General features: G+C 41.8%; 1 pseudogene; it reads right to left on the bottom strand.

Annotated features, from left to right (window-relative positions):
• Window positions 1–588: 588 nt before the first annotated feature.
• LOC148570439 (uncharacterized) lies at window positions 589–4,776 on the bottom strand (annotated as a pseudogene).
• Window positions 4,777–5,293: the final 517 nt, after the last annotated feature.

The following is a 5,293-nucleotide window of genomic DNA, read 5'->3' as shown; positions in this document are numbered from 1 at the left end:
AGGCTCCCAAGGTACCTCAGCTCGGCAGCCCAACTGGATAATCAGATATGGAAAAGGCAGAGTGCCTTGGACATGCACCCTGAACATGTACTGACGTATAAATCGGGGAAGGTACAAGTCCTTGCCTTCCATCACGCACCAGATAAGAGTAATCATGGCAGCTGGTACCTCAGTTTCGTGAGTGCTCGGCATCACATAGTTGCTCAAAATTTGTTGCCATAGCCGAGCCTCATCATTCAGATAAATGATCTTGATGCCTTTTAGGTTCACTGTCAACTTACCCATAACCCATGGGACAGCTGGATCAATGGATATGGTTCGCTTTACTACCTCCCAGTTAAAGCTCATAAATCTCATGGCTTCCTCAGCCTTCTAGTAACCATCTGGTTCATTTGACTTAGGCTGGAAATGGAGGATATCTTCAATAGCCTCCTTAGTAACTAAAATCTGCTTCCCTCTAAGCTGTACTGCATCCAGGGTCGTCTTATAATAGTTGTAATAAAATTTCCTGACCCAAGATGCATTAACCTCAGTCAGATTCCTTTCCAGAAAGAACTAGCCTCTCTGCTTTATTTGCTCTGTAGTGTACTATTGTAATTCGGGTGGAATTCTGAGGGTTTTCTCCAAATACAAGTGCCTCTTAGTCGCAAAGACCTCATATTTCAGTTCACAGTAGCGATTTGCAAATTTTATTGGATCAGTTGCAGGTACTAATTGATCTACTTTTTCTTGCAGAGTGAAGTTTTTCTCACGCCAGGAATCATCATGCAGTATATCTAACAGAACAGTAGATGATTCTCCTCTGTTTCTTTTACCCGTGCCTGCTTTAGCTTTGCTTTTCCCCTTTGGATCAGACATCCTAAAAAAAATAGAAATTTCAAGATACAATTTATCAACTTAAAGTAGAAAAACAGGAAGGCAAATATAATTCAAGCAATATAAGCATAGATGGACAAAATAGGAATAAAAGGCAAAGCATGAAGTGAGTCAGAAGATATAGAATGTTGGACTGAATATAAGATAAAATTCATAGAATTCCATTAAAAATCACAATCCAAAAACTATGAGATGCAGAATGCTTGTGTGTCAAGAAACAACAATAAACATGCCTTGAAATGGGTTGAAAGTAGTTAGGTTAAAACTAAGAGAAGTTAGAAAGTTAATGAAGTTAAGAGTTAATAAGGGAAGTTAAAGTTAGTGGCATGGTACTGTGGTTCCTAGCTAACAGAAATGCACAAATTTGAAGAATAAACAACTCACATTCAATCAGAGAATGCATATTATTGATGATAAACATGAAAATAAAGAAGCATGAAAAGGATTATGAATCATCAATAATGCAATTGAAGTTGGAAATGAACCAAAAGAGGTAAGGAATGCTAGCCCAGCATGTCATGAGGTGACTTTGGTTTAAACCAATTAAAGTATAACGGAAAAGTACCAAAGGCAAGTCATGAATGGTAATTAAGTAAAACCGTTTCTGAGAAAAATTGAGCAGCATTCCAACAGTAAAAGAAACATTTCCAGAAAATCAAACAGCATAATAATGCAAGTAGCAGCAATTGTCAAACAGGATTAGCAGTTTATATGAGTCTGAGAACAAGATATATCAAACTAGCAAGTAAAATGTCCTTGAGCAGAATTTGCAATCAAGATAGATTCAAGGCAGTTATGTGCAAGCAGCATGTGAGATGAAAGCAGAGCAATAATTACAATCAGTAGAAATGAATGCAGCTTATATGAATTGATGGTATGAAGCAGAACATAATCAAATAGCCATGAAACAGTGAAACAGCAACAATAACAGCCAATCAATAGTGAAAAGCAGAAAATTCAAATAGCAGGTACGAAGCAATTATCAGGCCTAGAATCCTCTAACCACATCCTAGCTACCTAACCACCTAGAATCCACTACAAACATGCATATCTAACTAACCTAAATTGAACAGAATTAAAATATTCAAACTAACTAACTTGAACGGAGAAGAAATTGGAGTGCAATGGAACCTGGGGAGCACAGTGATAGAAACGGAAATGAATGGAGAGGTGGGTGTACGGCAATGCTGGTGGGTGGCACGGCGGCGCTGGGATGCCCGCGTTGGTCCGGGTAGAGGAAGGGGTGTTGCGAAAAAGTGAGAGGGGGAAGTAGGGGAGGGAAAGAAGAAAAGAAAGAAGGAAGGGGGGAGGAGAGGTACAGTGGCGTCGCGGTGGTGGTGGGCGGTGGTCTGGGTGCAGCAGCGGGGTTGGGTTGGCGACGGGGCAGGGGGCGAATTAGGGGAGTAGGGGGAGAAGAGAAAGAGAAGGGGGAAGAGGGTGGGGTGAATGGCGGCGGGTTTGGGGGGTCAGTGCCGGTGGCGGTGCGGCGGTGGTGGCTGGTGGCAATGGGAGGTTGGAGGGAAGAGAGAAGAATGGAGGTGGAATGTTGGGGAGGGGGAAAAGTGAGCACGCGAGGGTTAGGGTTTGCGCGTCAGGGGGGTTTGATGAATTTAAATCCACGCGTACGTGTGGGTCACGCGTACGTGTGGATCAGGTAAAATTGAAACGACGCGGTAGCGTCATTGACGCGAACACGTAAACAAGGGATAATGAAAATGACGCGTATGCCTGAGACACGCGTACGCGTCGACTAGAATTGTGCTAAACACACGAATCCAGCGTTGTTTTGGCGCAACTCTCTGTTTCAATAAAAGGGCAAAATTTTCACGCGATGCGTACGCATCGCGCACGCCCACGCGTGGTGTGTGTAAATGAAATTGACGCGCACGCGTGGCCAATTGATGCTCCTCGCACACCAGCCGCATTATTCCAGCCCAACTTTCTGGGCGCTGGATGGAGACGCCGATTTGAGATCGACGCCCACGCGTGGCCCATGCGCCCGCGTGGTGTGGCTTTTCTTTTTTTTTTGAAAATGCAGAATGCAAAATGCAGATGCTGATGCTATGTATGAATTATACTAGGGGAAATAAAATAAAATAGAACTAAAAACAAATAAAACGAAATAAAATTAAAATTGAAAGAGAACGATCATACCATGGTGGGTTGTCTCCCACCTAGCACTTTTAGTTAAAGTCCTTAAGTTGGACATTTGATGAGCTCCTTGTCATGGTGGCTTATGCTTGAACTCATCCAGAAATCTCCACCAACGTTTGCAATTCCAATAGCCTCCGGGGTCCCAAACTAGGCACGTAAAGCCTTTAAGCAAGTTAAAGCAGGTGATCAGGGTCCAGGAGTGTTGATTATCAGAATGAATTCCAGGATCCCAAACCTTGCTTTTGTACCCGTCTTCTTGTTGACCATTTTTGTTCCAAATGAGTGGTAAGCAACCTGAATAAGGCAACACATGTACTTGAGTTTAATGACTAAGCATCCACTAGGTTAGTTAACCATGAGATAAAATCATGGTTTGAGAAGGGGGAGAGGTGCTGTCTGTGGCAATAATGGAAAAGAAAGGAGTGACATTGTTGCTTCTAATCATGGTTAAATTATAATTGGCTTTGGTGAAATAATGGTTTAGTTGATCTTAGGGTTTTTCATAAGAATGACTAAAGCATTAGTTTGATTTATCCAATGGCAAGAGTATTTTGGGTTAAGAATAGAAATTGTGATCATGTACCAATTGTTGATTGATGATGCATCTAGGATTGTTCCTCTGCTAATTTATTATTCAGTGAACTTAATAAATTAATAAAATAAAGAAAATTTGATTATAATGGTAATTAATTAATTACCCAAAACTTATCATTTGAAAAAGCTAAAAAGTTTTAGCGCGACGGATTATAATTTTAACTTACTACCTATGCCGCATATATATTTAAACCTATGCGTGTCGGCGAACATCATAAGGAATGAAAAATCTCAGGCCTTATGGGGTAGGGTGGTTACATTCTACCCCTCTAAAAAGAATTTTGCCCTCAAAATTTTGTTACCTCGAGGGAAGAGATCGATTTCGGTAGTTTGTCTTGCATCTACGACAAACACCTTCCCTGGTTGTTACTATCCAGGGGAAACAAGTTCGGCCCTTCGTCGGGTACATTCCTTGGCTATGTGTCCTATCATACCACAGTTATAGCAAACTCCAAACTTTAGTAGACAGGGTCTGCCCCCATGGTTCTTTCCACACACAGTGCATATCAGTTTTGGTTGGGCCGATTGCGATTGTTTACCCAGATTTGGCTGCCGAGTTACTTTAAAGTTTCTTCTTTGAGGGGTAAGGTTACGATGGAAGTCCCTTGATGAAGGGTTTCTTTGGTTAGTTTGTGCCGCCACCAGCTTCCTTATGCATTCCTCTGTCAGTTGGCTCTTGTTAACTAATTCTGCAAAATTCTGGATTTCCATCGGGCCCACATGAGCTAACAATTCTTTCCTAAGTCCTCCTTCGAACTTGATGCACTTCCATTTCAAGAATGCAGCTGGTGCTCCTTGACAAACATTTGAGAATCGGCATAACTCTTCAAACTTGCGAGTATACTCAGTGACTGTCATGGTTCCCTGTTTCAACTGAAGTAACTCTAATTCCTCAGTGGTACGAAAACACTGAGAGAAATAATTTTTATAAAATTCAGCTGAAAATTCCTCCCAGGAAATGTCAATAGCCTCCCTTCCTAGTAGTTGGAGTACTCCCTGCCACCAATATTGCGCGTCATTCCTCAGTATGTAAGCAGCAAATCCCACTCGCTATCCTTCAAGGACTTGTTGTGCTCGCATTGATCGTCCTATTTCTTTAAACCAGTCATCAGCTTGCATAGCACTAGTTTTTCCGTGAAATTGTGGTGGATTTATTTGGGTTCGGGTTCATACTTTGATTATGGTTCTTAGTGATCCATGCATTAGCATAGAACTCTTAAACCATTAAGATTCTGACTTCTTAGATGGGGTTGGTGAGAGCTTCCCAACCTCTTCTCCGAACCTCACGTCGGATCTCTGCATATTCACTCTTTTTGAGCATGAAGGGGACCTCAAGGATCACCATTTTCTTGGCCACAACTTCATAGAAGTGGTCTTGATGGACCTTTGAGATGAATCTATCCATCTCCCATGACTCGGAGGTGGAAGCAACTGCCTTCTCTTTCCTCTTTCTAAAGGTTTCTCTGGCCTTAGGTGCCATTAATGGTTATAAAAAAATAAAAAACAGAGCTTTTTCCCACATCAAACTTAAAAGGTTTGCTCATCCTCGAGCAAAAGAAGAAAGAAAGGAGGAGAAGAAGAAGAAATGGAGGAGATAGAGGGGTGTTTTGAATTCGGCCGAGGGGGTTTAAGTGTTTATGATGTGTGAAATTGAAGGTGGTAAGTAGGG

This window comes from Arachis ipaensis, chromosome B3 (assembly GCF_059453495.1).
Source record: "Arachis ipaensis isolate K30076 ecotype BB chromosome B3, ASM5945349v1, whole genome shotgun sequence".
Classification (NCBI taxonomy): Eukaryota; Viridiplantae; Streptophyta; class Magnoliopsida; order Fabales; family Fabaceae; genus Arachis; species Arachis ipaensis.
The sequence above is the reverse complement of the archived record's forward strand: the minus strand, read 5'-3'. Positions and strand labels throughout refer to the sequence as shown.